Raw genomic sequence first — 25854 nt, forward strand, 5'->3', positions numbered from 1 at the left:
ATCACTCTGGATGTTGATCTGTTCCATGTATCCGAAAGGGTTTTTCGGAGCGGGATTCTCCTACTACAAGAGCCTCCTTCCTGAATTTATTCCTTTTTATAATATGTGCGTCTTGAATTTTAATTTGTCTTGTATGTGTTATATAAAAATAAATTAACTGAATTAAATTTAATCATCTTTTTAATAAAAACTCGTAAGAAATAATTCGTAAATAAAGTTAGCCCGGTAAAAAGGATGAAACCTCAGAGTAATAATGCGTCAACCTATAGAGAAGTCCTATCACTATGTTTCATAGATCGCAAGCGATGTTGGTTAGCAACAAATTGGCGGCCATTTTGTTTTGTTTGACAACATAGGCATAACGGTTCTATCGGATGCTTTTGTCGCTGTGCTTGGCTTTGTTTGTAAATAACTTAGATGATTACGTTATAATAAATAAAAATTGACTATGGTGAATTGCAGTATGTTTGGTAGCAGCAGTAAGAGCGTCAAAGGTATTAAAGGAGTCAGTTTTCACAGATAATTGATTTCGAATATTTTCCCATGATTTACATTGATTTTTGGCATTTATTGTCCCGACACGTGTATTATGTTGCTTAAAAACTTTCCTTGTATCAACATATTTACTTCAGATACTATTTTTTCTCACTTTAGGGGATAAATTTGTGAATTAAAGTATGTTTACTGTTGATACTGACAGTTGATTACGGGCAATATGTCGGGGCCGCACTAGGCATCCATATAAAGTTTGAGTCTTTATCGAGTAGAGGTCGATTCAAATTTTACTCGAAAATAGTAACATTATCATTGAAATCCCATCTAAAATGACGTGTCCAAATTTCAAGTCGCTACGACTCGCCGTTTCGGAGATGTGACGGACAAACAAACAAACTCAATACAGGACTTTGCTTCCATGAAGTTAGGGTTTATGTCTCAATAAATGTAACATAAGAATGTTGTGAATAAATAAATAAAAAATAAACACATACATGTATTTTCATTTTTATAAAATAAATATAGGCGAATTATCATCATCATCCCCTTTCAGCACCGAATGGTGCATAGGGCACTGCATTGGTACACCAATTGCAGTGTATCTTGATCATTTTTGTTACATGAAGGTAAGATGATCAGTCTTACGCTTCAGGTACCAGTCCGGGGACTATGAAATATGCTAGTGTAAAATACCTTTTTAAATAAATATTTTAAGTCAAACATATCGGGAATCTAACCCGAGACCTCTTGCATGGTAGGCAAACGCGCTGACCACTGCACCACGAGGCGAATCATAGAAAAATAAATTGGAATAACCCTGCAATAATAAATACACAGGTACATATTTAAAAGTATTTACAATGCAAATTAATATCCATTTGGCAATTCTCGACCCGAGTACGGCCCATTGGTTTGCTGCGAACTGTAGCTAACTTAATACCCAATGGTCATATGGTGGATTTTCTACGTTTGGGCTCCTCTATAGCTTGGCGCATTATTACTCTGAGGATAAAACGTATTTTAAAAAAATCTGGATTCGCTACTCAACAAAGAAAAAACATATTACAACACAGATGAAGAACATCTAAGAGAAGGTAATATAGAAGTCTAGGCATCTACAGGGCTTATGACCTATCAATGGCTGGTTTAAGTGGCCACTCTACACACTGTGTAACATTCACCATTCTGCCCATATTTGAACATCTATATTTATTTAATTCTTTCATCTGTTGATGTTTGTGAAGTTGTTGTAATATGTTATTGTAAACAGCTCCCCAGGGAGTCGAATCCAGTCCTTGTCTACAAAAATTTGGACAAACTCAAAATATTGTTAAAGAAAAAAACAGTTTCAACCCTCTCCTGAAAATATGACGCTGGTGGTTTCCCGTTGCTTTCTCTGGTGGATTTTTCTGTCGGGGTTAGCTTCCCTTAGCTGGTCAGTTCTGGTTTGGAGGCGCCGGAAACTCGGCTTTCAACCTCTCGTTTTCTGCTTTGATCGCGCCAGCGTGTTGGCCTAGTCAGTAGTGTTGCCGGAAATATCACATTGATCCAATGAATAATAAAGCCATAAGGGATGATTGATTGAATTTTGATCAGACAAAACGTACCGAATAAAACGCAGGGAACATATTTATGTAATAGGAGTGGTCGGACCTTCTCCCGTTTCGTGATATATTACTCGCATGCGTTCATAATTATTTCAAACTTCCTCGAATTACAGTATGAAGGAATACACCCTGTTGGAATAAAACCTACCCTTTAAATGCGTCATTGCCTAAACAGGGAAAAATCTATTCGAACGTTTCGACGAACGAACGAACTCGACGAAAGTCTTTTCTTATCTTTCTTATTCATATTTTTTTTACATTTTTTATTTTAACATATGTGGCAAAATTGCTTTTTACAAAACATATAATATAATTATATTTAGTTTAAGTATTTAAAAATACATATATACATTACTAAGATTTAGAAACTAAAATAAATCCTAAAAATTAAAAAACACATTCAGGAGAAGTTTAAAACAATTTAAAATACCTTCATGTAAAAATAAAATTAAACAGTAAAATATTTTAAAGAGTAAATACAGGGTGTTCATTAAACCACGATGATCAGTATGAGCAAGAAGACATATTGGCATATTATATTATTTTTTTAGAACGAATAAAATTTAAAACAATTAAATATCAAAAAAAGGCAATGGTGTCTTACTTTTACAGGGGAGAAACGAGGAGGGGGGAGGGAGGGAGTCTGATACTGCGCCGCGCTTCCCTCACAACCTCTGCATAAGTAAGCAACCATTTGTTTTTTTAAATATTTTTTTTTTTTAATTTTCTTGGTTCTAAATATTTTTTGGAGTATCCTAATATGTCTTCTTGCCCATACTGATCATCGTGGTTTCGGATGTGACAGGGTTTAAAGAACACCCTGTATAACAGGAAAATCATAAAGTTAAAATTTATTTATTTTTGCACCACATCAGGCCAGGAGGCTCAATTACAGTGGTGAATTACATCACGGAACACACAGGCGTGAAAAAAAACACCTTTTAAATATTTTATTTAAAAATATATTTATTGACCCTTACGGATTATTACATTAATTTTACCAAAATAATATATACATTTTTTATTCATACTCTGTTGTTGAAAATAATGTTTTTTAAATCTTTTGAAAAGTTTGTCCGAGTCTTAATTAGTATTTTTTGTATTCTCACCGGGAATCGAACCCGGAACCTTTCGTGTGTGAGTCAAGCGTCTTGACCACTACACCACGAAGGCCGCCGGATAATATAAGAAATCAAACACTGATGTGAGTCTACTGAACACTTTAATTATTACTAAAAACACATTTATTTTCATAATGATTTATCACGAAGTGAGAAGCGTTTAAAATAATAACAATAAATAATGAATAATTTAAAACATGGCAGGAATTAAAAAATAAAAAAAAACATAGTGTATCAATTTTTTTCATAAATTAAACATCTTATAAAAATGACACACTACAAAAATATATTTAAATTAAATAAAAGTATAAAAAATAACAATCAATTGATAACTCCCACGGTTCCACGTGTAAGCAAACAAACATGAAAATGTAAATTTATTTCATTTATCCTTAGTCAAATTAAAATTTCTGTGTGTAAGTAAAATAATAGCTGAATGATTAATTTTTACAGTCACTGCTATCAATATGTATATTTTTTGGTCGTTGTCATTCTTTATGTTATTTGGGCGTTTGTGTATTTCCATCGCCTGTTTTATTATTCGTGCACTTAAATTTCGAGGTGCATGCAAAATATTTATAGACACGAGACATCTTTCCGCCATCGAACCAAATATTTCGCATAAATGGGTAAAAAGTAAAAATGGTCAACGTTTCTTTCGGATTTTTCAACTCAAGTTTCAAACATTTATTTGATTATCCGTTCTTCCAGTTTAAGCTTACGGTAATTAAACTACTGGGATGGCAATTCTCCCCGTATAAGCAGATAAAGGTTGTGCTAAAAAAACTTTTTTTTTACATATTTTACATTTCATTCAATTTCTTCTATCGTAATGTTCTTCAGACAGATTTTGGTTTATCTTTTTAAAATATTGTTTGTTATAAGTTAACGTTTAAATGATTTGTTTTTGATGATTGTTTATGATGATTTTTGACAAATTATTAAATAATAATAAATAATTTGTCAAAAATCATCATAATCTTTCCATGTCCACTCCCTAGTTGGAGCATATGGTATCCACAAAGAGCCTCCATGCATCTCCATCAGCTGCCAATTATTTTGCGTCCTCCCAAGGCAGGTTCTCGTCCCGAAGTTCTGACATAAACTGACGACGAACAGTCAGCAGTGGACGACCAGGACGCCAAGAACCTGATGACTTGTACTTTACAAGTCTACTTTAGGCATGCGTGGTTAAGGCTCTCAGGAGCCATCCGCAGTATATAGCCTAGCCTACCCTAGCCTTTCAGCTTTCAAAGACAACAGCTGGAGGCGACATGCAGAAGTCTGGGTGAGGATCTATGCAAAATCCCATCGGTGATAGGTAATAAAGAACTAGCACGAAAGGTAGTATCATACATGGTCAATATAGTGCAGGCAATTGGTGAAATAAACCAAAATGGGGAACAAAATGCCGAACACTCCTCTAGTGGAAGGGAAGGCCTGTTGACTACTGCCAACAGGCCGGCTTCTAATGAAGAGTTTTAAGTCGTTTCCTCTCCACATGAGCAAATGCTGAAAATTTCCTGATTTGTCCACATAAGTATATCCCTCCTGAGCCCAACAATTTAAATAAACTTGAAGAAATTTAATTGCAGAAAAATCCACCTTTTTATATAAACCTTGTTTATATTTAAAAATAATAATAATAAAAAAGTATATAGCCTATCCAACCGTATCGCCTCTGCTTGACGACAGTTGTCACCGGAGTTTGCTGCAACCGTACTCTTATTACTTCATTCTTCACAAAGTCAAACCACCGCACACCCGAGATTCTTCCGAGACACCTATTCTCAAAACTCGGAATTTTCCTGTTTTGGGCGCTAGTGAGGTGCCACGATTCGCATCCGTAGAGGAGAATAGATGCTACGCAGGCGTTATGTAGGCGGCATTTAGTTTTCAAATTCCGATCTTCAGACAGCCTTCATACTGTTGAATGTGGGACCTGCTACTCCTAACCACACTCCCAGTTCTTTTTTAAAGGTGCCATTTTCTGTAACATATACTCCCAGGTATTTGCAACTCCCGACCCTTTCGATGATTTGGTTTGACAGATTCAGGGGATTTTGAGCATCAAGCCACGGAGCATCATACAGTAAATAGGTTTTTGCAATATTGATTTTTTAACCCAAAAATAATCCGTCCATTATTCGTCCGAAACAAAAACGCCAGACAAGCCTTGAATTGTAAAAATAATAATATTGATAATACCTACATTGAGCCAAAAATATTTGCGCACTACAGAAAAAAAAAAAAATAGTGTTTAAGTTGGCTTAAGCTGAAACAAAAATATTAATATTTTGTCTATTTGTGAAACAAAATACCCAACACAAAAACTGACAGAGACAAATTATCCTCGAGTAAAGTTGACATACGACGCGGAGCTTACTGAAAAAAAATTTTGCAATTATTCTAAACAATTTGGAATTTTAATTATTTTTAACAGGGTTGAAATAATAACCTAGACTTTGATCTCTTTGTTTTGATATTTGAACCCTTTGACACCTAGGAACAGAAAAATAAAAAACAAATCGGAATCCAATAGAACAATCCGTACCATAAGACGAACGAGGGATTGAATGGGATTATTTTTTAGTATTATTATAAAAGCTCGTTAAGGTTTATTTTATTTTATCAAATATATACCTTTATACGGCCTAAGCCAATTACAACGGTTATACGAAGAAACATAAATACAATAAACTAAACAAAAAGAGCATAAATCTATGTGGCAAAGGCAAACAAGGGCAATACAATAATGGTATACAATATATTCATGGAAACAAAAGACATAAGCCTTCGAGCTAAACCATGCCAATCCAATTTCATCGCACACTGTTTTAGTCGCGAAGAGATCTACGAAAAGCCGGAAGATCTATCCGAAAGGATTCCAAGTCATGTGACGAATTGACTAATCTACACATTCTGGACATTGGGGCATAAAAACAAAAGTTGCTCTTAGAAGATTTGATAAATAGCAGATGTTGACTTCTGGTGACGCGGTTGGGAACATGAAAAGAAATTGATTGCAACAGAGATGGGACATCACTAATAGCATTAAGCATTTTGGAAATGCATCTAAGGTCCATCTCAGTTCTACGTTTCCTATAGATTGCTCTATTTCAAAATAGGAATAATTAATAATAAAAAAAATGCTACAACACCTCACACAACTTTCCGACTGCGCAGTTATGCGCGGACTGGTGTAAAATACACTGCACTTCATCTAATTCTGGAATATTGAACTGCGTAAGTGTTTTAGTTCCTTAAAGGCGGTTTCCCTGTAATGAATTTAACAAGTCCGCGCATGCGCAAATTGAGATTTTTAGTATCTCTTAAACCAATCATAACATAGCAATCCAGGTTTATTTTACCACTCATTTCTTTTTAGCATATATTTTAATAAAAATTACGTCACAAGTGCAATCGGATACACCAACGATAGAGTGTTGTGATAGATTGCCGGTTCCTGGGAAGCCAGCTGACTAATCAGCAGAACTCTCCGACGAAAACTTGTGACTGCACGTGCGGAGTAATTTCAAAATTACAAAACTTTAAATATTCACAGCGCTAATAATACGATACATTTACTTTTTTTTATTTTAGCTTAGTGTGACACATAACTTTTTTTATTTCAGTACTAATTATGTGCTAGCAACGTTTTCTTAACCCCCTGAAGAGCGTCCAGAATCCAGGGACGAAGGAGCATATGAAGCAAGTGAGGCTGAGCCTCACTGAGAAATCATTACTTTTCACCAGTACCTTATATGTATTTTAATTTACATTATATCAACACATTATGAAGATAAAAAACTAGCAACCAATATAAAAATGCTCAAAGATGCCTACAAACATGGTCCGTACTGTGTTATTTACTGTAGGTACCTACTAAACATTTACGCATATTATATTTATCCTTAAAATCTGAGCTTCACTAGAAATTTGGTGTCAAAGACGCCAGCCACTTCCAGAATCGCATTGCAGGATTTTGATTCTATAACACACACAAAAGTGTATTCTTAATCCATCCGGACACAATCAATACTTAATAATAAATTGTAAAAGGCATTTGAAGAATTAATGTAAAAATGAAATGATGCGCAAATATCGTGCCTTAAAGTGTTACATAAACAATTAGCATTAGTTCACCGCTTGCATTGTTTTCATCTTCGGGTATTGATCATTGTGCGAGTTGAAGAAGAATAATTAGTTTTGACCAATAGTTATTTTCCTCTAACAACACACACGTCACAATGACGTCATGAGCATTTAAGATAAAAACTATTTTGTTATATTGAATTGAGATGAATGGACCGTTTTCAGAGGTTGAAAGAAAAAAAAATGACTCTGATGGCTTGCCGCAAGTTTTTGAAAAATTCTATACGTAATTTTTTTTGGGATTTACGTAATTGTATGTGTGTGACGTTTGTATTCATGTGTGTGTATGTGATGTGAATGTGTGTATATTTATTTATTTATATTTTTTTACATTGTTTGTATTATTTTTTATACAGAATAATGTTCCCTCACTGGGGCGGGGTGTCCCGTGCCGAGGGAAACATTTTACAAAATGTGAAACATGCCTTAAATTAGTTGTTTAACTCATGTGTGGCTATGCGGTAACGGATGTCTACCTCGGGTAAAAAACATTTAATAACTCTCTTATTTTTTTAAATAACCAACTCATATTTTTTGTAATCCTTATATGGACTTTTTTACACAAAAATAAGGAAACATTTTTATAAAAAATGCACGGGCTTTTTCTATAAAAAACAATTTCTTCATTTTGTAAAATAAATTAAAACAAACGAAAGAGATGCCAGTATTATAAGTGGTTTATTAAATTTTATAAGAAAGAGCACGAGAATATAGCATATCAGAAGACCGACAAGGACACTATTCGTTAGGGGCGGAGCTTGAGTGACCGAGAAAACAATACCGAAAGAGCACGATACAGAATTATACCACTTGTGGGACAGAGAACACATCAGTCGCGTGAAGTTTTTTGTAGTATACTGTGCTGACGCTGTATTTAACACACCGTGTTCCCGAAATGTTTCTACAATTTATTCACAATTTATCTGATTTAAATTATTTTTTGACAATTCTTGATGGAATTTCATTGTAATGATGTAATATTTACATACATTTACATATAAGTTATTAATCAAAAATACTTGGTACACTTCCACTCATTTCCACACTTAAGATAATATTTTGATTTCTATAAATCATCCTTACATTGTATAATATTCACCAGTCTGAAGATGTCCATTAGAGGATGAAAGCGCTAATTGGTCAAACAAATAAGTGGAAGTGTACCCAAGGAAGTGTGCAAAGTTATTTCATTTAAAGTGTTCAAAAAATTTCTTCGTAACTAGTTTTAAAAAACGTGTTTACGTTGTCATTTTTGTGTATGTTTAATTATGATTTGATTATATCACGTATTACGTACTATTATTTTATTTCTTACAAGTTTTTTTTGCTATTTTTTTAGGTTTTATTTCAATATTATTCTAAGAATATGTTTTAACAGCGTTTTTATTTATTCTAATAAAATCTAGTATTTATTTGCAATAAAAATTTGATATTCTTTTTTGCATTCAAATAAGAGTTGTTTTAGCATAGCATACTTTCTAGTCTCCCGGTTGATCTATTTCCGCTAAATTCAGTCGTAAGTGTAATTCGGAATTCAGTCGACAACCAGACGCGGGCGGCAGCGCTTGATGGCGGGATTTTAAAAGGAATGAACACAATTTCTAACTTTATTTTGCATAAATATGCTGTAATTTTATATTTTTTATGTAACATCTTTAAATAAAGATCATTTTTAACACATACCATTGTAAATAATTTGGTATTTTAGCTTACATTTCAAAATATCTCGACTTATGCTTGTGGTCACATTGTGTTACACCACCGGCTGCAAAGGGATTATTCAGCACAGTCTTTTAAGAGTTAACAAAGTTAACATAATAATTTTTAAAAACGTAATTAATCTAATTTACCTAATCATTAACATAATAAACAATATAAACGGTACACACAATTTACCTATTTGAATTGATCCACTCATCGATCCGTGCGCAACCCACCTCCACTGTCCATTTCTTAATAGCAATTTTATACTGTGAGAACTTAATAATAGTCCTTATGGATAATGCAAGTAGATTGTACACTTTAAGTTTGTTTAAGCAGTAGGCCAATCCTCTTTGACCGAAGGTTGTATTATTTTTTATTTTTTTTGCAGCATCAGGGTGGAGTATCTAGTAACTCTTGTATTTGTGGAAGGAGTTATGGAAGGTAGAGAATAATGTTTGTGGACGTATAGTAACAGAGCTTTTATATAAAGTTGTTTTATAGATTTTACATTAGGATTTTCGAATATACTGAGGGAGCTAGTTCTGATTGGGACTCTTAAGATAATTTTTATTAAAGCTTTTTGTGCAATTATTATTTGTTTGATCAGCGTGTCATTTGCACATCCCCATCCAATTATTCCATATTCCAAAACTGATTGACTTATTGCATAATATACTTTTACAAGTTCTTTTAGGCTAACAATATTATGATTTTGTCCAAATTTTTGTAGACAAGGACTAGATTTAACTCCCTGGGGAGCTGTTTATATCAACATATTACAGCAGAGATGAAGAACATTTAAGAGAAGGTAATATAGAAGTCCAGGCATTTACAGGGCTTATGACCTGTCGATGCCTGGTTTGAGTGGCCACTTTACACACTGTAATATTCACCATTCTGCCCATATTTGAACATCCATATTCCTTCCAACATCAACAGAAGAAATAATTGAAGGAATATATTTATTTTTATTTATTGATTTAACTTTTTGTACATAATGTTATTTGCACATTGGCGGGCTTATTGCCAAATGGCAATTTCTTCCAACGAATATAGATGCTCCAATATGGGCAGAATGGTGAATGTTACAGTGTGTAAAGTGGCCACTCAAACCGGACATCGACAGGTCATAAGCCCTGTAGATGCTTGGACTTCTATATTACCTTCTATTAAATGTTCTTCATCTCTGTTAAAATATGTTATTTTGGGATAATTATATTTCTTATAATTTAAAAAAAAAAAAAAAAATATGTGAGTGAATGTGTGGGTGCATAAGTACATAAAAAAATAATTGAAAAAAAACTTGTAATTATGTTGAAAAGGGTGCATAAAAGAGCTCGGTAAAAAGTTTAATTATTAAAAAAAAAAAAAGTTTATACCCATGTACTTTCGAAACTTTTTTGTAAATATTTTAGTCGAGAAATGTTATAATTGTATAATGCCATGGTATTTCAATATCTCTACAATCAATTTGTTTTTACTAAGTAAATATAGAATTTTGTCGGCCTCGTGGTGCAATGGTCAGCGCGTTTGCCTACCATGCAAGAGGTCTTGGCTTCGATTCCCGACATGGATGATATGAAATTTTTTTAAAGGGTGATTTTACACTTAAAATATTTCATAGTCCCTGGACTGGTACCTGAAGCGTGAAACTGATCATCTTACTCTTATGAACCAAAAATGATCAAGATACGCTGCGATTGGTGTGCCAATCCAGTGCCCTATGAACCGGTGCAGGAAGGGAATTAAGACTATCTCCAGACAGCGTTCATACTGTTGAATGTGGCGCCTGCTATTCCTAACCGCACTCCCAGTTCTTTTTGCAAGCTGCCATTTTCCGTAACACATACTCCAAGGTATTTGAAAACATCTATTTTTCCACATCCGCTCTTAAGTGGAGCATGTGGACATCAACAGACGCCTCGAGGAGACCCTATTGCCATCCGGCACTCAGGAGAACCTAAGGTAAAATGCACGCGTTGTCACTTTTTCATTAGTTTTTGCATTATAGTAAAATTGTCGAAGCGTTTCAAAAAAAGTTATTCCACAAAGGAACCGACTCGACCACTCGACTGCTGTCTAGTGGATGACAAAATGTCACGCCTTCCTAGAATAAGGCCTCACGGGGGCGATTGCAATCGGAAGATACGGCAGCCATACCTTCACTAAGACGGTATAGTTGAAGACAAATTCTCCCGAGCGATTTCGAAGATACACAATCGACCCCGTATCTTCGGGTTTTGAGATTAATAAATCGATAGCTATCGAGGGCAACCCGTACTTCATCGTGCACATATGTGAAACACATGCAAGCACTTTTCTATTTAATTGCGATTTATTTAAATTTCTAACTTTTGATAGCAGAAGAACAAAATAATTTTTAAAATGTGTTGAGTATGTCCAAATGTTTGCAAACAGGCTGGATTTTCTCCTCAGGGAGTTATACAGATTTAAATTTGTTGCAACAGTGAGAAAAAACATTTTTAAGAAGGGAATATAAATATTCAAGGCATTTACAGGGCTTATGACCTGTCTTTCGAGGGGTTCGAACCGTCAGTAGGGTCGCAGTGAGTCACATCTTGCTCGAGGGTGTGATTCTATAAAATTCTGCGAATGCCCAGTTGCATATTTTATGTCAAGCATGTCGGGAATCGAACCTGAGACTTCTTGCATGGTAGGCAAACGCACTGGTCACTACACCACAAAACCGACAATTTCCATTATATTTTTAAATACTTTTTTTATTCGTTTATTTTTCCATATATATATTATTTACATTGAAATATAATTACAAAAATACATCTTAAACTGGAAAAAATGCCCACAAAGACTTCAGCGTCTGAGCGTGGGCCATTCCATATTACCTTCTCAAAAATATTTTCCCTCCCTGTTGTAACAAATTTAGAGTAACATTAAAATTTGACTCTGAGCGTGGAGTAAAGTTTGACAGTCAAGAGCACCATCTAGCGGTAAATATTTCAAAATTCAAATTAGCCGCAAGCCGCAGCCCACGCGTCAGATCATTTGACGTTTGAGATGACACAACGCGCATGCGCTTAAAGGCGCAATGGAAACACTTCGAAAGAAATGTTGCCACTTTGAAAAACAAATACTACAATTTATTTGTCATCTTCCTAAATACACGTATTGGGATGCCGGAAGAGCCGGCCCCGTTGTTGAGAATGCCATCTCGATACATATCGATGAAGATAGCGTTTGTAATCGTTCCCCAGGACAGGGGGGCACCGGGAGCTGTTTGAAGTGGTGCTCGTCAACGCCTCGTCTCGGTCGAGACACAAAAGGAAGATAACATAGCGCCCTCCACTCATTATCTCCTATGTTAAGATTACATATTAACGTAGAGAGCAATGTTAGTATTTTAATTATTTCAACAGAGAGGGAAAATATTTTTCAAAAGGTAATATGGAAGTCATGGCATCTTTAAGGCTTATGACCTATCATTGGCTGATTTAGGTGGCCCACTTTTCACACTCAACATAATCATTTTGACACCTCCTACGTATAATATCGTAACCTACAAAATGCGATTTTACAGGAAAAGGATTTAAATAAAGTGCAAAGAATAATTATTAAAGTAATTTTAAAGAAACCCTCAACATTCAATACGGAAAGTCTATTTAAAATATTTAAGGTTCATACAGTAGACACTCTTTATAAAATAAATTCTATTATACAAATGTACAAAAAATAAAAGAATTTGAAATGAATAAGTCACTCAGATACCAACATAATATTAAAATTCCTAAATTCCATACAAGTCATGGTCAAAATAGCTTTGTCTTCAAAGGTGTAAAAAATTATAATAGTCTTCCTAATGAACTAAAAACTATTATAAATAATATATCGATAAATAAATTTAAAGTTAATCTAAAAAAAAAATTATTGAACTCGTGTAAAAACAACATTAAATTTTAATTAGTATGAATGTATTATTGATTTTTCTTTATATATCCTTTGTTTTTCTTTTTCTTTTCATGTACTCGTATTTAAAATTATATAAACTCTTATAAATAAACAATTAAAACAGTGTAAGTCACTCTCCAAGCACAAGAGTTAGTATCTTTTTTTGGAGAGTTACAGTGATAACATTTACTAGATGTGTAAAAGTAGATATGTTTAGAATTTTACAAAAACTTGTACTTTTTATGAAATTTATGAATAAAAAAAAATTAAAAAATAAATATATAAAAAGACAAAAAAATACATTTTAGTTTAGTATAAATTTAAACGCAAACAATAGTAATTTTGTGTAGTAATCTCACCCGCATAAATAAAGGTTTCAGCTTTTTAACTTCACAAACATCAACAGATGAAAGGATTGAAGGAATATACATGTTCAAATAAGGGCAGAATTGTGAACGTTACACAGTGTGTAAAGTGGCAGCTTAAACGGAATATAGAAGTCTAGGCATTCACAGGGCTTATGACCTGTCATTGGCTGGTTTTAATTTTTTTTAAATATTTTTTATTTCCTTTTTTAATTACTATAAAATAAAAAAAAAAACGTATTTTTTTTACAGAATATTTTCTTTTCTCTTTCTTATATTACACATAAATATTATATCTGTCTATTTATTATAGGAGCAAAAATTCATAAACATTTCTTGTATACCCACGAACAGGCCATGCCTTTGTGGGATTTTTTTCTTTACTATGTAATTATCTTTTATTTTTGAATACTTTGTTTTACCTCTTATGTTTATTGTAAAAAAACAAAAAATAAAAAGAATAAATAAATAAATAAAAAACCAGCCAATGACAGGTCATAAGCCCCGTGGATGCCTAGACTTCTATATTCCCTTCTCTAAAATGATCTTCATCTCTGTTATAATATGTTAACTTAGATGATTTATTATCTACTCCATACATATTAGGTAATAGATTTCTCTGGATCACGTCTTGTCTGCCTAACAGGTACAACCTGTTTTAAGGCAGACATTTTTATGCAAAAATAAACAATAACATGACTACCTACTAGTTAATTTATTATAGAGTTATACAATATTTAGATATACCATTATTTTAGAATGTTTTTGAGTAAGTTTTCCGATTTCTCTCTACCTAAATCCAGTAACCATTTTTTTACAAATTTATTTCATTAAATATCAGATTTCGACTACTGGTAACATGGCTGGGAAGTGGAAAGACATTGATTGAAATGGAAGTTATGTGACTAATCTACTTATTCTGGACATTGGGGCTTAAAAACAATAGTTGCTCTTAGAAGAATGAATAAATAGAAGATTTTGACTTCTGGTAGCATAGCTGGGAAGTGAAAAGAAATTCATTGCGACAGAGATGGAAGTCGTGTAACGAATTGACTAATCTACAAATTCTGGACATTGGGGCTTAAAAACAAAAGTTGCTCTTAGAAGAATGAATAAATAGAAGATTTTGACTTCTGGTAACATGGCTGGGAAGTGTAAAGAAATTGATTGTAACAGAGATGGACGTTGTGTGACGAATTGACTAATCTACTCATTCTGGACATTGAGGCATAAAAACAAAGGTTGCAGTCGGTATGGTCAACAAGTTGTAGTATTGTCTCCGCGTATCGAGTCGCTGGATGCGCACTCACGGATGCTCCTTTACAAATGTCGCGTACACTTCAACCTCGCCATTGTCCGAGCTAATTAATAAGTATATCCAAGCAAATAATAATACAAAGCGGCCATTTGCAAGGGGCATAATATGTTACTCCGAACTCCGAACGTTGGACAATGCGCGACTCGAGTGATGAATGACGAGACGAAACTGTAAACATGGCTTCGTATTGTTGTACTCGTATAAATATGTACTCGTACATACTCCAACTTCTATGGGAAATACGCGCATAAATAATCATCTTGTACCTATACTTGTGCTTAGTGACGAATAGACTCTTACTAAGGTCCTGGGCCGCGATTATGATAGGAACATAAAGACGTCATACCTTCACCTTGACGGTATAAGTAAAGATAAATTCCCTTTAGCGATTACAAAGATATCTTCAAGTTTTGGGTGGGTACATCGTTATGAAACAAGGTGAAGCGTACGTCACGGTACACATATCTACGCACTGATATGACATAGCTTCAGTATGACGTCAAAATTGAAGATAAAAGTCTCTCACCATAAAGATTTAATGTAAGCACATCGGTTTATACCGACGGGTCTAGAATCCCTCGATACGTTTATCTACGCATCAAAAGTGACAAAAACTTTGTTCCACCGAGCAATTATTCCTTTAATTACGATTTAGCGACATTTTAATCGTTTTGAGGTTGACACTTTTTTTCTTAAAGGAGAAAGAAGTAAATTTTCAAGTCGAATCAAATTCTGGCATAAATGTCAGTTTCCGAAACGAGTGGCTAGTTGCAAACATAATGTCACTAGATTCGGCCCTATTAACATCTGGGCGTAAGAAAGTTGCCACTATAAAAATGAATAAAAAATCCGTCTGTTTTACATTCTTCCGGAGTGTACGCATCGAGACGTTAAAGGAGCTGGCTTTGTAGTCGCTCGGCAGATTAATACATACGTTAAGCATATCGTCTAGGCAAGTGTCAAATTCTTATAAAAATCATGTTCAAGCGAGCATTTTTTGCTTGAATTGGGATTTATTGGAGTTTATAATCGCTTTGAAGTGGGCACTTTCTATCACAGAAGCCTATTTGAAATATAAATGAGAACTGTTTTAAATGTTAATGATGTAAAGAACGCGGACAAATTTTTTGGGGTCATTCATAATTGTCCCTATAATATTCCATGCCTATGATGTCAGGAAAATGCAGAAAGCTGGCTACGAGCTCACCCAGATTCTCCCGGGTCACGGTGGGTTCATGAGCTACCTGCATCGCTTCAAGCTCTCCGAGATCGACAGCTGCCCATGCGACGATGAAACTCCTCAAGATGTCCCTCACCTAATGATTCATTGCCCCTTTTTCAGCTTTCAGAGACAACAGCTGGAGGCGCGATGCAGAAGCCTGGGTGAAGATCTACGCGACATACCATCGGTGATAGGTAATAAAGAACTCACACGAGAGGTAGTATCATACATGGTCAATATAGTGCAGGCAATTGGTAAAATAAACCAAAGTAGGGAACAACATGCCGAACACTCTTCTAGTGGAACGGAAGAATGTTGACTGCTGCCAACAGGCCGGCTTCTCCTGAAGAGTTTTAAGTGGTTTCCTCTCCACATGAGCAAATGCTGAGAAGTTCCTGACTGGCCCAATTTAGTATATCCTTCCAGGTCCCAACAATTTAGATAAATTTAAAGAAATATAATTTTAAAATCCTGCCATATAAAAAATATTTTTAAAAATTACATGCAAGGTCGGGAGGCAACAAGTCGGAGCGGGCGATATTAAGCCTTATTATTAACGCGGCGGGCGATTTAAAAAAAAATGTTTATTTAATTTATTTATTTAAATGCCTTGTAGGCTTTAACGTGTTTTACGAACATATAAAGACAGAAATGTATTTTATACAAAATAGCAAAAATTTAAAATGATTTTAAGATGATAAATAAAAAAAAAAAATATGAAGAAAAATCATCTTTACATATTAGTATAAAATAAATGGGTATACCCATACATATTGGCTACTTGATTTGGGTCCCGAGAACTGTCTCGAGATGGTCACCCCTTCAAAGCATTAGACTTGTTTTTATAAAATTATTTTTGCATTTCATGTTTTGTATTTGTATCCGTACAGTGTCTCGATGAATATAAATATTATATGTCATATGTATTTGGCATTTGTGCGGATGTTGAGCCACCGGGAACTTACCGATGTAAAGGTGCCTACGATAGTAGCTTGTTACTTGACCTGTAGCTCAATCACAAATAACTATCGGCGTGCTAATAAGCGACGTGATAGCAATTTCTCAATATGGTTTTTTATCGTTTTCGCGATCACAATGTAACATCAGTGAACGCCTAATAATAATAATAATTATTATGTTTGGATAATTTATATAGCGCCATTTTTGTGAAAATCACCTCAAGGGCGCTGTACAATAAATAAATAAATAACCCAACACGTCTTGCTGCTACAGAGCGCATAGACGGTTGGCCTTCTAGTTCCTCGTCTCCAATTATGATATATGTGAGATAGATAACAGAACGTCTTGCAGCTACAGAGCGCATGGACAATAAGAAATCTAGCCCCTATTTACATTTTTATTTTCAATTTTTTTATTTGACAATGAAGTTTAGAGTTTAAGTGATATTTTAAAAACGAAATAAAAAGTAAATTTATAAAATTAGAATTTAGATTACAACAAGTCTATAAATTTAAATTTTAATAAATTTCTAAAAATATTTACGTTTCGCGACGTATAATCCTGCTGCGCAATCACATATTTGAATTTCACCGTTAAAAATATGGAAAATATTACAAAACTGCTTTTTTTATTTATTTATTTATTATTTATCATGCTATTTATTGCATTTAGCAGGTAGTTGAATCCAGTCCTTGTCTACAAAAATATGGACAAACTCAAAATATTGTTGATAAATCCACCTAGTCCGTGAAGAAGTATAGAAATTGAAAATTAAGATTTTCAGGCGTTGCCTAGGTGAAATAATTCAATCAGATGAATCTCACCCGCATAAATAAAGGTTTCAGTTCTTTAACTTCACAAACATCAACAGATGAAAGAATTGAATGGTTTATTATGCACTTGTACAGTCATCGCTTTCCTATGGAATAATTGGATGGGGGGAACTTACAACAATCATATTAAACCATTAGAAGCTGTTCAAAAATGTATATTAAAAATAATGCTTCACAAAAAACGCACTTTTCCCTCTTTCCAATTGTTCCAAGAAGCTAAACTTTTAGACATAAGACAAATATATTGTTTTCTATGTTTAAATTATATATTTATTAACCAAAATTGATTTACAAGTAATTCAAATAAATCAAGTCAAAGAAGAAATCGTGTGTTAGAAATACCACATTGCAAAACGAGGCTCGCACAGAGACATGCATATTTTATAGGACCAAAAATTTTTAATTCTTTTTTTACTGATAACATTTCATTGATTCCAAACTTTCAAAATTTTCCTTCTTTTAAAAAAACACGCACTATCCTGGATTCAAACTAAAGATATAAACTCTTTTTTTTCTATGATATATTTTGTTGCCCTTTAATAATAAGGAATATTTTTATGTTTTTTTATATATTTTTTATTTCCTTTTAATTACTATAAAAAAATACCATGTAATATTTTACACAATATTTTATTTTCTCTTTCTTATGTTACACAAATATATTATAACTGTCTATTTATGATAGGAGCAAAAACTCATTAACATATTTTTGTATCCCCACAAACAGGCCATGCCTTTGTGGGATTTTTTGTTTACTATTTTTACTATTAATATATAGTTCATTGCTATGTAACTATCCTTTATTTTTAAATACTCCATTTTACCTCTTATATATATTGTAAAAAATAAATAAATATATAGATGTTCGAATATGGACAGAATGGTGAATGTTACACAGTGTGTAAAGTGGCCACTCAAACCAGCCAATGATAGGTCATAAGCCCTGTATATGCCCAGACTTCTATATTACCTTCTCTAAAATGCTCTTCATCTCTGTTGTAATATGCTTACGTTAATATCTCTTTTTTTGTTGAGGAGGGGTAGGGGTTTGCGGAAGGGATGCTTGTCCGAGAAATTAAAGATTTACTGCATTTTGAGATTATACAAATAAAATTTTAAAAAATTAAAACGTTTTGGAAAAAAAAATATTAAGATTTTTTTAAAAGCTTACCGTTAGAAATGTTCCTCTGAAATTTCGCGTCGGGCTCCGAAAAACCGTGTGTAAATAGTGACAGAAGTAATACATCAGTATAATATTTATGGTGAGAACATCTCTATCTCAGTTAATAACACAAAATTATAAATATTAAATATTTCGCATTTAAAATCCCGAGCCAGTGTTATATTGTATCGTTAGGGATGTTATCTATAATCTACGGCATTGTGCGAATGAATGGGATTAAGCTCGGGTTTCGTAGGACAGCGGTGCCCGTATTTTAACGGCCGTAGTGAACATTAATGCGGTTCACAGCCGTCGTAACGGTGACTAGAGAGTGGTTTCCTATAAAAATGGTGTTGGTAACACCGTTAAAAAATAAAACCACTCTCTAGTCACCACTACGACGGCTGTCCACCGCATCACCGTTCACTACGGCCGTTAAGATACGGGCACCGCTGTCCTAGGAAACCCTAGCTTAAGAATATTTTTTGTCATTTTTGGCATTTGTCAATTTGACAGTTGTTTAGCGCCAAAAATTATGTTTAAATTTGTTGCAACAGAGAGGAAAAACATTTTTGAGAAGAGAGTATAAGGAGTCTAGGCATTTACAGGGCTTATGACCTGCCATTGGCTGGTTTAAGTGGCCACTTTACACACTGTGTAACATTCACCATTCTGATTATAATTGAACATCCACATTTCCTCAACTATTCTATCTGTTGACTTTTATCTATTTATTTGACGGACGTATGCAGTCCATTCTAACGATGGTAAATACAATTTCTTATAATAAATACAGGCACTAATAAAATAAAATACAACTTAATAAAATTAAAGCTCGGACAAAAAAAATAAAGATTACTACCTCAAGACAAGATCCGGCCTATCTTAGTGATTTTTTAAATTTGTGAAGACTTACACCAAAAAAAGTCCAGATCTTGTCTCGAGTTTACAATACGACACAATCGGGACATTGGTGAATGCGAGCCATAGTTTGTGCTGTGTTGATCGAGGAACAGCACATTATTATTTCGCAACCGACGGATTGGAAGTAAAAGAGCTGAAACCTTTATCATGTGTGTGAGATTCATCCGTCTGAACCAATTCACCTACTAGGTAACGTTTGAAAACAATTTTCCAATTTTTTATACTTCTTATTTTACCAGGTAGTTAATTCAACAATGTTTTGAGTATGTCCAAATGCTTGCAGACTGGCTGGATTATGACCTGTCATTGGCTGGTTTAAGTGGCCACTTTACACACTGTGTAACATTCACCATTCTGTCTATGTTTGAACATCCACATCCTATGTTTGAATATCCAGCCAGTCTGCAAGCATTTGGACATACTCAAAACATTCCCAAAAATAATGACTTACGGTTCATGAATCCTTTAGGAGCTTATATTGGTGTACTATCTATTGTGTTCTTACATTTTCTCAATAAAGGAGTAATTTTATAAATTTCTTGCATATTAAACAGTGTTTTTAAGTTGGTTTAAATCGTGGAAAAGATTATAACCTCAAATGAACATACATTAATGACTCGGAACGAATGTTTTGCGAGTCAGGGAGGAATCAGCAAGATTATTAAGCAGAAAAGAGAAACGGGGTCAGTTGAAGCAAAAAAAAAATGGGAAATGTGGAAAAAACCGGAAAACTAGTATCCGAGATGAAATATCTTTAATCAGAAATATTAAGTCGAACCCCAGAAAAACAAGTTACGAACTTGCCAAGATTTGGCAGCAACCGGGGTGATGATACATGACTCAATAGTACGAAGAAGACTCGTTGAATCTGGAAGAAAAGCAATTCGACCACAGAAGAAACGACTCCCGACGGCACGTATGAAGAAGCAAAGGCTCCTTTGGGATAGAAAATAATACCAAATGGACTGCAGAAGACTGGAGAAAGGTGCTGTTTTCAGATGAGACCCACTTTCTCGTGAAGGGATATCGCACAAAATTTGTTATGGAAAGTAAGGATGAAAAACTTACTGTGGCTCATATTGACCCAACGGTGAAACATCCTGTAAAGAAGATGTTTTGGGGCTGCTTTTCGTATATGGGGACCGGATCGTTGATACCAATAGAAGGAAGGATGAATAGCCTAAAGTACAAAGCTCTATTGGAGCAGCACTCGAGTACAAAACCGAGTATAATGGTGGGGCTGTATTTCAACAGGACTCAGCTCCTTGTCGCGTATCGAAGTTTATGCTCAAGTATTTCAATGATAAAAAGGTAACTCTTTTGGACTGGCCTGGAAATTCACCTGACCTCAACCGTACAGAAAATTTGTGGGCGATTTGTAAATCTGGGATACAAAAATTGGACTGCACCACCAAGATAAAGATGATAGAAGCTGTTATTCAGATGTGGTTTCGAGATGACAGAATAAAAGAAAATTATCCAAGTTGACTCCATGCCAAAACGTGTTCAGGCTGTTATAAAAGCAAAAGGAGGACATACATCCCATAAAATAAAAAATATTTTATGATTGTACGTGTTACCTGTAATTCAAATGAATAAGAGTGTATTTTATAAGGAATTTTATTCCATTAATTCGCACAATACTGTATGTATTTATGAGATCGATGTTTTTCATTTTATTTTTAATACTTTCCGTTTCTTTATTCACGTCCAAGTATATGAATATATGAAGAATACAGTTCTGTGTGTGTAATAGAACCAGAATCCTGTACGAGTTTTTCCCTCGATGACTACTGTCAGGTAAAAATCCCGAAAAAGGATGTCGCGCGGTGATAAGGCGCTACCTAACATTCTCGAGGGTCTGGGTTCAATTCCCGGTAGGGCCAAGGTCAAATATTTATTTTACGGGTGATTTCATATTGTCAAATCTCACTATTCATTCGCCTGAAGCATAAGACTGATCATATTGCCTTCATATCACAGATGATCTAGATACTTGGCGGCCTCCGTGGCGTAGTGGTCAAGACGCTTGACTCACGCGCGGTAGGTTCCGGGTTCGATTTCCGGTGAGAAAACAAAAAAAAATTAATGTAATTTTTCTCAAGTCCGGGTGTTCTGTGATGTAATTCAACACTGTAATTGGGCACCCTGGCCTGTTGTGGTGCAAAAAAAACAATAAAAATACCCTGCATTTTTGTATCTATTTTTTTTAGTTTTTCTTTCATTTTTTTCATATTTTTTTTGATTAATCTGGCGTACTAATACAGTTCTCTATGCACCATCTGGTGTGCATATGATGAAAAAATGTTTTCATGGCAATAAATGTGTACAGAATCAACAAAAAGAAAATGTTTAATTATGGGCAGAATTGACAATGCACACAGCGTGTGAAGTGAACGCGTAAAACAGCCGGTGACAGGTCGTAAGACCTATAAATGCCTATACTTTAATATTTCCTTAAAATATTTCCGTCATTGTTGAAATATCCATGAACAATATTGGCTTTAATTATATATAATCATATATATATATTATTTTTTTTTTATTATTTCGGATTTTTACATTTATTGCATAAAAAAATAAGTAGAAATGTAATAAAATAAATAGAACAACTTTGTTTTAAACCACTAATTTTTGGTTTTAAAAATTAGTGGTTAAAAACAAAGTTGTTCTATTTATTTTATTATAATGAATAACCACAAAGTTAGTGCTTCAAATATAAACTTTATAGTAGAAATGTATTTAAAATACTAGAGGCAATTAAAAAAATCCACTGTAAATATACATAATATATAAGAAAAGAGTTTACGTAATTGTATGTGTGTGACGTTTGTATTCATGCGTGTGTATGTGTGAATGAATGAGGGAGGGGGTGAGTGTGTGTGGGTGCATAAGTATATAAAAAAATAATATATTGAAAGGGGTACAGGAGAGAGATTGGTAAGAAGTTTGATTATAAAAAAAAATAGTTTATACCCACTTTCGAAACATTTGTGAAAATATTTGAGTCAAGAAATGTTATAAATTGTATTGTTTAAAATTATGGTAAATTTCAAAACCTTATTTTGAAAAAAAAGGATTTTATTTTAAAATTTAATCGATACACACTGAATGAATAATGTGCAACGAGTTTGATTTTAAAAATACATAGTTCATTTTAAGAAAATTAATCACAACAGAGATGAAGAACATTTAAGAAAAGGGAATTTATAAGTCTAAGCATTTACTAGGCTTAAGAAAAAATATTATTGATAAATCCAACTGGTCCAGGAAGTGGTAAAAAAATTGAAAAATATTTTCAGGCGTTGCGCGTTGCCTAATAGCATGTAGGTGAAATAATTCAGTCAGATCAATCTCACCCTCATCAATAAAGGTTTCAGCTCTTTAACGTCACAAAAATCACATATAATAATTGAAGGAATACGAACGGTATGTTCAATTGTAGGCGGAATGGTGAATGTGGCCACTAAAACCAGGCAATGACAGTTCATAAGCCCTCTTATTGCCTAGACTTCTATATTAATTTTTTTTGATGTTCTTCATTTCTGTTGTAATATATATTAATCTTAATAACTCCCCAGGGCCCACAGTTCTCGTCTACGATAATTTGAACAAACTTAAAAATATCGCCAATGCGACTGCAGTGAAAATTTTCAATGCCCTTTGGTCCATAATGAATGGATTTCACCATAATTCCATTTTCTTAAGATGGTAAATGAAAAGTTGAATTAAACGAATTGAATCTTACAATCTACTGGCTAAAAACGTGTAGGAGTATCAATAAATGAACTTACCATGCTATCAAACAGTTAATTCTGTAGAATCTCCCTCAATATCATGTCAATTTTTATGATTCTTATGACGAAATCAGGATTGTCCTCGGGAAATATGGAAGCGCTGGATTCCTTCAGGGAGGAAGCGGAGAGGTGTCTTCACAGGCAGAAGGGTCAAACACGAGAAGTATTCACGTAGCGAGGTCCAGTTATCAGTTAGGAAATGTCCCCCGGGAACAGTATTATGTGATATTACAACCCGCGAACCGTGGTATCACCCGTTTCGATACTAAACTTTATGTAACCGCGCGACACTTCAAACAGAACTTGTAACTTATATATCGAAGTAATGCATTTATATTTAGCGAGATAGCACGTCGAAGAACACTCCTTGGCGATTTTTCAAAGCGAGTATGTCAGAAAATCGGGAACAAACGGCGGTTACGATCGGCGGAGTCGCGAAATATCGGGAGTATCGCGATCCCTCGGGCTGCCTCGGGCTCGCGTGCGAATCACGAAAAAGGAAAAGCAAAGAAAAAACCTAATCGTCCACGCCTACAGCCCGAATTGTGACACATACGAACTGCATAGCCGCTGAAAAATCGATTCCTGCCCGAACGAATCTATCTAGTCGCCATCTTTGACAAAATGTCGGAGACAGCGCCAGCGGGAGATAGGCGGAGAGCTTTCACGCGAATTCCGACCCTACGGACATCCGCCTTCCGGTGTCATTTTCGGGCCGGGGCCGATTCGCGGAAGACCAAAATAGCGGGCGGGCTTCCGAACGCGGGAGGCCGCCATCTTGACTACCCCCTTGCCGAAAAATGCGATCGAAACCTCGAAATAGTTTGTTAGGCCCGACGTTGATTTGCGATTTTTACTCGGGTTCTTTCAAAATGGCGTTATCTCGGCGCGTGTAGGCGACCGGTAGGCACCGTATACGCTAGTGGCGGTGAGACGTAGGGCGTCTGCGCCGCGACGCTAAAATAGTACTGCCAGTACTCCGGCGAAAGCTCCGGGAAATGCATAATTCAGTATTAAAGTTGCGTATGGCAACATTCGAATGAGACATGCCCAGATAATCTTATGAGAGTTAATGTATTATTCTAGTAATCCAAGGTGGTTAGATAAGCATACAAAAAATATTGATAGATAATGAACAAGTTAATTTTAAAGCTATCTTTGAATAACATAATGATTAACGATATTTTGGTGTATTAATATCGTAAACGGAAATAAGGTATATAAATGATAATGCTTATGGGGATTTTTATATTGAATTTTGAATTAGGGCTCAAATAAAATAATTATGTTTGCTCTAATAAATACATTCTATAGTATCCATATATAAACCGTTAAACGAATAATGTCTTTTGATTTTTGTTTTCTTTATAAAATGTTTTTTTTTCCATATTTCAATATTTTTTTACCGCGTTACTAAAACATAATTACTTGACTTCGCTTTTTTTATAAATGGGAGTGTGATTTTTTTCTTAACTCCGGTATTTGTGATCATGTTCAATTCGACTGTGGTAATTGCTTTTCAAAAATTCTTTTTTTTTTAGAGTAAGTAATTTTATAAACAAAAATCATGGTAATAGTAAAATATTATTTGTCTATATTTTCTTTTTATTTTGTTTACTTCGAATACAAATATATGGAAAGGTTAAATGATTATGAACAGAAACATTAAAAAAATGTATATTTAAAAATAGTAGAGCCTGCCATCCAGTGATATGTACCTAATAGATTGTTGTTCGGGTCTCATATAAATTATATTGTTGAAAAAGCTTACCAAATGCTGGTCTTCATTTTAAGAATTTCCAAACCTTTTAAAAAACCAAATACATTAAAAACTTTATACAACACTTTCGTACGCAGTAATTTGGAGTTTGCATCCGTCGTGTGGAGTCCACAATACATAACAAACATAGAAAAGATTGAGAATTTTTAAACGAAAATTTTTGAAATACCTAGATTATAAAAACAATAAAACGCTTTGTCCTTACAGCCAATCTGACAAACAAAATGGATTTTTAACCCTTGAAATAGACGCACTGTATCTGAATTATGCTATTTACATAAATTATTAAATAATAAAGTACACTCTTTTAACCTACTCTCCAAAATTAATCTTAATGTCCCCTTTCGCGTGACAAGAATAAGTATTTATTCCATCTGCCAGTCTGTAGCACTAACTATGCGCAACACTTTTTCCTCTATAGTTCTTGCTCTAACTATAATGTTTTTTTCATCTATTGATATATTTTACATGCCTCTTAATTTATTTT

The 25854-nt window shown here is 34.2% G+C and overlaps 1 long non-coding RNA gene across 1 annotated transcript in view; it reads right to left on the minus strand.

The window, feature by feature from the left end:
- The window catches only part of LOC148278006 (uncharacterized), a 95719-nt gene extending 71184 nt beyond the window's left edge, over positions 1 to 24535 (minus strand). The window contains exon 1 of the long non-coding RNA XR_015823316.1: positions 23585 to 24535. This is a non-coding gene — a long non-coding RNA (uncharacterized LOC148278006). The remainder of the gene's footprint in view (positions 1 to 23584) is intronic.
- Between the last annotated feature and the right edge of the window lie 1319 nt (positions 24536 to 25854).

The sequence above is a fragment of the Micrasema longulum genome, unplaced genomic scaffold, assembly GCF_059751315.1.
Source record: "Micrasema longulum isolate JH-2025_06_02 unplaced genomic scaffold, ASM5975131v1 h1tg000941l, whole genome shotgun sequence".
Classification (NCBI taxonomy): Eukaryota; Metazoa; Arthropoda; class Insecta; order Trichoptera; family Brachycentridae; genus Micrasema; species Micrasema longulum.